Source organism: Cupressus sempervirens, chromosome 1, assembly GCF_028749045.1.
Source record: "Cupressus sempervirens isolate cs-2001-9-10 chromosome 1, ASM2874904v1, whole genome shotgun sequence".
Taxonomy (NCBI): domain Eukaryota; kingdom Viridiplantae; phylum Streptophyta; class Pinopsida; order Cupressales; family Cupressaceae; genus Cupressus; species Cupressus sempervirens.
The window spans coordinates 564,937,153-564,947,238 of record NC_143118.1 but is presented as its reverse complement, the minus strand read 5'-3'; positions in this window follow the sequence as shown (position 1 = coordinate 564,947,238).

The window sequence follows — 10,086 nt, the reverse complement described above, 5'->3', positions numbered from 1 at the left end:
CTAGTGACCTTTGAAAAAGTTGTACTTTTTATGTAAAATTGAAAAAGTTGTAAAAGTTGCTCAAAAATGCAACTTGGTTGGAAAGGAGTGTAAAGTCTAACAGGAAACCTTCTAGCCTTCCAAAATATATTTGCCATGCTCATATACCAAATACCTTGGTTTCCCACCCCTAACAACTTTTAACCTATTGAGCAACTTTAGACCAACCTAGGAATTTGAGTGCTTCCCCATGCTAAAAACCTTCTAACCTTCCAAAATATTCTTCCCCATGCTCAAATACCCAATAATGGGTAGTTACAACTTCTCAAACTATCATTTCAACTTTTGGCAAAATTGCAAAAGTTGCTCAAGCAACTTTGCAACTTTTGAACAATTTTTGCTCTTTACATATTTTGATCAAATGGGTCCATCTAGGACCATTCTAGGACCCTAGTTAGGATTCCTAGGACTTATTAGGTAACCAAATACCTAGTTTCCAAAACCTAACAAAAATTTACCTTAGAGTTCCATGTTTTTGTAATTATATTCAATCTAATGAACCAACTAGATATGCTCTAAATTTTAATGTCTCAAGTATTGCCTTGTGGTCAGACTCACGAACCTTCCAAAGAGTCTTATTATGTGGTTTTACACCATATTTTATCAAGTGCACATCTAACATGACAAGAAGGTTCTAATAATGAAGAATATCTCTCTTTGTTTGTCAATCCTCTAATAACCACAAGTGGTTCTTTATAGAATATCGTCTAAGCCACGTATCAGTTACAATCATCACACCTATGTGGTACTCTAAACCTTCACCATCTATAACCGAGTAATAAAAAAATTTTTTGGCCTAGACACAATGACACAAATAAGAATTTGTCCCTTCTTCATTGTCTTTAAGTGCAATAATAGAAAAAACATGGCCTGTAATGATTAATGTACAAAATGCGGTCATTAATTCAGCAAATACTTAGGTAAAAGTTATAAAGTTACCTATTGAATTTACAAACATATATATATATATATATATATATATATATATATATATATATATATATATATATATATATATATATATATATATATATATATATATATATATATATATATATATATATATATATATATATATATATATATTACTAGGTTGCACTAGATCAGAAAAGTGGTCAAAGTCAATGGATGAATCCATCTCTACCATTTCCAATGCTTGTGGGGGACCATAGGTGTCAATTGGGTCCAAAACATATATATCCCAATTGTCCACCCATTCAGTCGGCTCACATTCATCCCAAATTTTCGTTGCACATGATGGACAATAGCATGTGATTTTTTAATGTTTGGATATTTCATGAACTTGCCTCAGAGCTTCTAAAAGAGTGCAACTCACTTGGTCCTATTAATGTGAAACAATCCTCATATGGTACAATTTTAGTATTATCTATCAACCAAAAAAAATCTATGAACCATAGACTCACGTTCCTTACCTAGACCCATTGTAGTATTACACCATTGGATGATGGATTTTGCATTTGTCAATAATGTTCCATCTTTTTACTTTAGTTCTTTATGAGCTAAGGCTCTTTTGATGCATGCACCTACACCATCATGCTCTCCCATTCCGTGACTAGCCTCAGTGAAACTCCATATATATTGAATTCTAGAGAACTTGTGCATCTTGCTCAACCAATAGAATATTCATGCATTCTTAAATTTAGATCCATAACTGTCTGACCAAATAATGTGCTAGCAATATGATATGTCCTTGTTATCCAAATCTTTATAAAATAGTTAGAAAAAACCATGTACAAACTCTGTAGAATGTGATTGATCATCGCTGATGTAAAAATGGTACTCCCTCAATGTCTTCCTATCATCCTCTGTAGTTGTAGGTGAATGCATGAATTTTACATGAAAAAATATAGAAACCTATTGAGAAGTATAATATTTTTCTTGCACTTCATTTTGTAGTTGTAGTGTGTAGTTCTCTATGAAGTGTACAACCAAAACAATATTATCTAATGGAAATGTATCCTTGCACAACTTGAATTTCAAAACAAGCCATCAAGCTCTATGTGTATGCCTTTCATACTCCTAAATAATCTTTTCATGAAAAATCTTCATGAACTTATACACTAGAATCTTTTCAATGACTAAATCACATCTTTTACCATGTTTCCCAATTTTAGAGCATATGTCATTGTTTTATATTTTCTGTAATCTACTATTTCATTTTCAATTGCATGTGTACTATCCATATTTTCATAAGTTGATAAAAGATGCAAAGAACCACAAAATAAGCATGTACCATCCAAGCATGACATCTTGTAAAATTGTTGATCATACCCTATTTCATAGAAAATGTTGGATATGAATTCCCTTGAAGATGTAGGTGGCTCATTCATGTCAGAATCCTACAAAACAAACTTAGAATGCATACATACATACATACATACATACATACATATATATATACACATATATATACATACATATACATATATATACATATATATATATGTATGTATATATATGTATGTATGTATGTATATATATATATATGCTTAAAAACATCAAAATGGTTAGAAAATTCAATATGTATCCTACAACAATAAGTTGTGCATGTGTGATTTATCTTCACATTAAAATGTTTACCAATCTCAAAAAATTATTGACTTATTCAAATTTGAGGATACATACCAATAAATTTTACAATAAATTATGTCTGAGTTGAGTCCAAAAAATGTTTCACATGTTGATCGCGATTTTGACTACTAATACTCCTTCTTACAAAATCTCTTTGATTAGGGGAAATATGTGTGTTATTTGTCCAAAGATCTTAAATTATTTTTTTCAAAGCTCGAATAATTTCTTTATCCTTTCATTGTAGTCTACTATTAAATGTCCATAACTCATATTTTGTTTGATCTTTCAATATCTCACACCTTACCATGGCTCTCCTTAGAGTATCTCTACCGATTTTCAACATTTTTCTTGTCTATCTCACAAATTGAGCTTTCTTCTTTGGGTACTTACTATTGTCGATGTAAGTATGTGTCTTGTGATATTACTATCTTTGGTACATGATTTAGAACCCACTTGTTCATATGCACTCATCAGATTCTTTACAATAGTTTATTTCATGTGAATTGTCCATCATTCTTAGCCCAAGAATCTTCATGATGTGCCTAAATTTCAAATTTCTCATCATTGCAACAAATAATTGGCATTGACTTGTGATATTTAATCCTTCAAAGAATAATATCCACATATGATTAAATTTTCTTTGACAAGTACGCTTGCTAATCATTTCAGACATTGATTTTGAAATGTTAGAATCAATATCAATCAAATATTTTGGTCATCTAAAATGAATTCTAGAAGGTTTTATAATCTCTTCCATTCCCTCAAAATTTTGAACATCAACATAAGGTTGAGTGTTATGTGTACCTTGAAACAAAGATGATGTGCCTTGGCAATAAGATTACCTACTTGATATGTTGATGTTGTGCCTTTAGCATGACATGATGGAGTGTGTACATCGTTGAACATAAAAATTAGCATCTCTTCAACATGAGATGATGATATGTCTCCAACATTGGAAGATGGTGTAGCTTCAAAATTTAATTGTCTTCTTGAGCTTAAGAGTCCCATCCATTCTCTTTGTCTTTCCAATTCTTAATCTTTGTTTCTTTGTATCTGCAATTCTTGTTCCTCTTTGAAAGAAAATTCTTCATTATTGCACTACAATTTTCTTTTTTCATGTAGTAGTTTCATTTTATCTCTTTTAATTGCCAAATATCTCTCCCTCTCTTCTATTGTTCAAGTTTTTGGTTTCTTCCTTGGTGTGATGATGATTTCTATATGTAAAATTATTCAAACATTTGAATTACTTACAATTTGTAAATCACAAACCATTCAAATACATATACAAATTACAGTTATTTCAATGAAAACACAATATATATTAAACAACTTGTCAAATTTAAAATCATTTCCAAATAAGAATTCATTCAAACATACAAATTTCAATGAATTCACTATATATTAAACAACTTGTCAAATTATAATGAAATTTGTTTCTATAGTAACAAAGAATATTTAAAAAGGTGATGACATGGAATTTAGGAGGGAATATTTTGGAAGAAGCAAAGAGTCTTATCGAACTAGAAAAAAATCCAAGAGGGTGCGGTGGAGATCTTAATGTAATAATGATTATTAATGGTAGCTTGGGTGTGAGTTTTTGCAATTATGGCATTTATGGTAAATGCAGTTAGGTGAGGTTATCAGTGTCACATCGACACATTTTATGGGTTGATGTTTACATTCGCCATTTTTTCTGGGGTAAAGAAAAATATATCGGCACTTTTTAGAGAAGCAAAAACCAGAACATTTAAAGGTTTGAGAAGGGTTTGCAGAGTTTGGAGTTTATGAGAATTGTTTTGGGTGGAGAGCACTAAAATGGTAGGGGAACAAAGTAGGAAGGAGCTTGTGGGTGAAGCAAAAAAATGGAAATAAAGGGCAAAATTTTGGGAAAATTTGGAGAAGGGAGGTATAGAAAATTATATTGCAAAAATCCATGGCTTTGATTCAGATGTTACTAATAGTATGGTTAACTCTTGGAAGGACGGGAGGGTGAAAGTGAATGGAGTTTCTTTTCAGATTACAAAGGAAGTCATTGCTCTTGTGTTTGAAATTTCGGCAGAGGGTTTCAAATTTTATAGAGGCAAGAAGTTGTTGGTGAATGCGGCCAAGGATTTTGCAAAGAGCACGAAGGAGAGGAATGATCTAGTAAAATGTGAAATTTACTATGATATGGATTCTATCAAAAAACTCTGGAGGTATGTTTTATGAGCTGTTATTGAGTACATTACATTGGATACTAGATTTGACCATGTGAGAACTCGTCACTTTGTTCTTCTCAACTATTTCTGCCATGGCATTAAAATCTCTTTTCCCTTTTATTTATTTACTTCTATGAGAAAGGCTATTTTAGAATTCAAGAAAAAAACCTTAATGAATCTTACACTGCATGAGGGATTATTGTTGTTAATTTATGAGTATTTTAAAACTCAGACTTTAAGAAAAACTCTTCTGCATGGTGTGGATGCCTCTAAGGACTCTGGTAGCTCTAGTTTTTCCTCTGATACAATGGATATCCAAAGTATCAGCTTGGAGGGGGAGGAAAAAATATCCTCTGGAAAGAAGGTCAAAGAGTTGGAAAAGAAATTGTCTTCATCTATTACCCCAAGCAAAAAGAGTCCTATAGGACATGGGCCTAAAACTACATGCTAGGGTGATGAAGAATACAATGAGGAAGGGGATGAAATGAAATTTGATGATGAGGAAGAGGAGGAGATAGAAATTAAGAGGGAAGAACTAGTTGCAAAAAAATAGAAGAGGGTTAAAGAGATGGAAGCTGAGGGGGTTTTGGGTCCAGTGCTAGAAATCCAAGCGATTCCTCTTTCCCCTATTCATCCCCAGGAGCAGGAAAAGGAGAATATTGGTGGAGAGGGTGGAGAGATGGTTATGAAGGATAGGTGAAAGGAATGGAGAAATTTTAATGTAAGAACAACCAAAATGGGAATTGTTAGAGAGATAATGAATCCCCAAATCCTAGAAGAAAAATAGGGCCAACTCCAGTTTGAAGACCTTATCAATCCTACTATGGTGGCAATAATGGATAATGCTAGGGAAATGGCCATGAATTTGTTGAATAATGCTCAAAATAGAATGATGGATAAATTTAGGTCAATCAAGTGGCTTTACCATGAATTGGAAGAGTTTAGGGAAAAAATTGGCCAACTGGAAAACAATAGGAAGGAGCTAAGTCCGAGAAATTAGAAGGATCGACTCAGCTTGGCTAAGAAGAGAATCCTAAATCTAGAAAATTATAATTATAACCTAGCAAATTAGATGATTTCCATCCTCAATTCTATCAATGATAACATTCTGTCCCTTACTGGAATGTTAAAAGCCAGAGGTTTGTTGGATGAGAGTGAGGACAAGGACAGAGGAAGAGCCAAGATGGAAGAGGACATGGCAACAAAAATAACCTTTAGTAATCTAGATCAGGAAGCTCAGAAGACTCAGGAATAGATGGCAGAGGAGACTCACAAAGTCTATTAAGCTACTTAGACAATGCAGGAGCTCGAGCGAAAGACAGAAGAGTAATCTTAGTTTATTTTTTCTTGTCTTTTGCTGTTAGTTTTCTGTTGCTTTTGTCAAGCTAACTTTTTCTTGTTTTAGCTTTTTGACTATTAGATAAACTAGCCTTTTCATTATCCTTTGTTTTTGGCTAGGCTTTCATGCTTATTATCAGCCTTGTGACTTGTCTTTTTTTGGCTAGGCTTTAATTGCTTATTATTAGCCTTGGTTATGTTTTAACTATTGGGTTTCAGTGTCCCTGTAAAACCTATTTTTCTTATAAAAAACAAAGAATATTTAAAAAGGACTACACTAACCTTTTCTATAGAAAGAATGTTCAAAAATCCTTCAAATGGTGTATCCAATGATTAAATTTGGTTTTTGCTAGATTCAAAAAGCATGAAAGAATGTTAAATAATCCTTTAAATAGTGTATCCAATGATTGAATTTGGTGTTTGTTAACTTCCAATAACATGAAACTTGTATTTTCTCTCAGAACAACATAACACACGATAGAAAAAAAATAGAATATGGGTTAGTAGGGACCCAAACTTTCATAATAACCATTTTTTTCTATTTTCATATAGTGCGTACACACTATAAAGTGTGCACACACTATGTGCAAAATCTATCTCTCCCTATCCCACCCTCTCCTATTCCCTACTCTCTCTCCCACCCCCTACTCTCTTTTTCCCCCCATCTCACCCACTCCCATCCTCTAGTATCTCTCTCTCTCTCACCCTCACCCTCTCCTATCCCTTACACTCTCCCACCCCCTACTCTCTCTCTCTCTCTCTCTCTCTCTCTCTCTCTCTCTCCCCCTGCCTCCCTCCCTCCCTCTCTCCCTCCCTCTCTCCCCCCCATCCCACCCTCTGCCATCCCCTACTCTCTCACCCATCCCCTAGTCTCTCCCTCTCTTAGCCACCCCCTACTCTCTCTCCCCCTATCCCACCCTCTCCCTCCCTCCCTCCCTCCCTCTCTCCCTCTCTCTCTCTCTCTCTCTCTCTCTCTCTCTCTCTCTCTCTCTCCCTCCCTCCCTCCCTACCTCCCCCCCTTCCACCCCCTAATTTTTCTCTCCCCTATTGTACCCTCTCCCATCCCCTACTCTCTCTCTCTCCCACACCCCCCACTCTCTTTCTTCCCTATCTCACCCTCTCCCATCCCCTAGTCAATCTCTCTCTCTCTCTCTCTCTCTCTCTCTCTCTCTCTCTCTCTCTCTCTCTCTCTCTCTCTCTCTCTCTCTCTCTCTCCCTCCCTCCCTCTCTCTCTCTCTCTCTGCCTCCCTCCCTCCCTCCCCCCCATCCACTACTCTCTATCTCTCTCTCTCCCTCTCTCCTACCCTCTCCCATCCCCTGCTCTCTCTCTTTCTCTCACCCTCTACTCTCTCCCCCTATCCCACTCTCTCCCATCCCCTACTCTCTCTCCCTCATCCCCTAGTCTCTCTCTCACCCCTCTCTCTCTCTGCATATCCCACCCTCTCCCAACTCTCTCTCTCTCTCTCTCTCTCTCTCTCTCTCTCTCTCTCCCTATCCCACCCTCTCCCATCCCCTCGCCCTCTCTCTCTCTCTCTCTCTCTATATATATATATATATATATATATATATATTTTAAATAAAAAAATTCATGTATCTATGTTGATCTTTATTTCCATATTTCTCACATACATCTCTCTCCCCCTATCATACCCTCTCCCATCCCCTACTCTCCCTTTCTCCCACTCTCTCCCTCTCCCATCCCCTTCTCTCTCTCTCTCTCTCTCTCTCTCTCTCTCTCTCTCTCCCCATTTCTCTGTCCCTCTCTCCCTATCCCTCTCTCTCTCTCTCTGTCTCTCTATCCCTCTCTCCCTATCCCACCTTCTCCCATCCCCTACTCCCTCTCTATCCTACCCTCTCTCTATATATCCCACCCTCTCCCATCCCCCACTCTCTCTCTCTCTCTCTCTCTCTCTCTCTCTATATATATATATATATATATATATATATATATATATGTATCTATCATGATCTTCATCTCCATATTTCTCTAGCTAAATCTCTCTCCCACTCATCTCTTTCCCTATATATTTCTCACACACATCTCTCTCTCTCTCTCTCTCTCTCTCTCTCTCTCTCTCTCTCTCTCTCTCTCCCCCATTTCTCTATTCCTCTCCCCCCCTCTCTCTCCATCTCTCTGTCCCTCTCTCCCTATCCCACCTTCTCTCATCCCGTACTCTCTCTCTCTCTCCATCTCTCTGTCCCTCTCTCCCTATCCCACCTTCTCTCATCCCATACTCTCTCTCTCTCTCTCTCTCTCTCTCTCTCTCTCTCTCTCTCTCTCTCTCCCTCCCCTTCTTCTACTCTCTCTCATTATCTACCCTCTCTCCCTCTCTCCTTCCCTCTTTCCTTCCCCCTCTATTGAAATTCATTCTTACATAGTGCATGCACACTATAACACGTACGCACTATGTAAGCCTGAATTTAAAAATACTTTAAATAGTGCGCACACACTATGGCATGCATGCACTATTTAAAGGTTTGGATTCTACCAAGACTAAGGCTTGATATTTCCTTGGGGATCCAACCCAACGGTTTGGAGTCTCTAAATTGGTCTGAGATGTGTTTTGTAGCAAATATACAAAAAATGATTAATTTTTCTTGTGTGCTCTCCTTCAAGTTTCCTCGTGGTTGAGCATCGATAAAATTAGGTTACATGATATTTGTAGATCTCTATGTTAACTATATAACCATATAATTTATTTTAAATTTGAACTATTTCAAGCTTTTCAACTATAATTTATTTTGAATGTATATCCATTTTTTTATCAAAAAACTAATTGGCGTGTAGTTTTTAGCTTGTTCATCGAATTTTACAACTTGGTTTTTTAGAAACTAGACTCCATTCTATACTCTTTGAAAAAAATAAGTTTTGATTTGAGATTAGTTTTCAATCATTTCTAAAGGGGTCACACAACAATTTCATGTTTCTGGGATATGTCCAATTAAAAAATTCATACCAAAAAGTACACATTATAAAATTACCCAAAAAATATGGGATAAACTACATAGTGTTAGGTAACTTTTGACTAGAGAGATTAAGGAATTTCAAGAAAAAAGTTAAAATTTTAGGGGGGGCCACACTTTGTACTATATTTTTTTTTTCTTAAAAAATAGTACCACTTTCTATGCCCTCTTTTTTGAGAACCTAAAACTAAACTATTTTTAAAAAAATTAGTAGTTTAGAAACTAGATTCAAAGAAATACTACTTTTGTTTTTGGAAAAAGGGAAAAGTAAGAAAATGTGAGAGATAAGATGTATAGAAACATTTGATTAGGAATGATCTAGAGGTCAAGCTAGAATAGAATATGAATTTGCAAAGAAAGTTGCCTCACAAATCAGGTCAAATTGTTGTTCTTTCTAACCATTGTAGTAGTAAAGAAATATCTTAACTCATAGTTGACTTAATAGTCATTTGTAAATCATCTAACAAGGTGACATTTCATGATTGAAGTGTTTGAAGACCTCTAACTAGGTCACTCCTAACAGGTGATCTAAATTCTCTGACAAGGTCATACTTAACAGTATGTTTTGTAACCTTTAACAGGGTTGGCTCCTAACATGGCTCACATTAGAAGACTAAAAATTACTGTGACTAGTTTCAAGGTGTTTTTTTACAAATTAGGTTTCACATTAAATCTTAGTGTCATCTATGTTCATGTTATTTTCTTATGCTTATGTTTCTGCAACTAAGTTAGTAAAGGTTAAAACAAGTTAATAATCTTAAGGTTTCTTTGTTAACTGAGCTATTCAATATTGTATGTTCAATGGAAGTTTGTATTGACATCTAAAGGACAAGGATTTTTTTTTGTGGTAACTAATTTTCCCCTACCCTCTTAGTTACTCTCACATTTCAAAAAATTAGTATCTAAGTAGTTAGTGCTTATAGGAAAGGGTTTTAAGGACCTCAGATAAAGACCA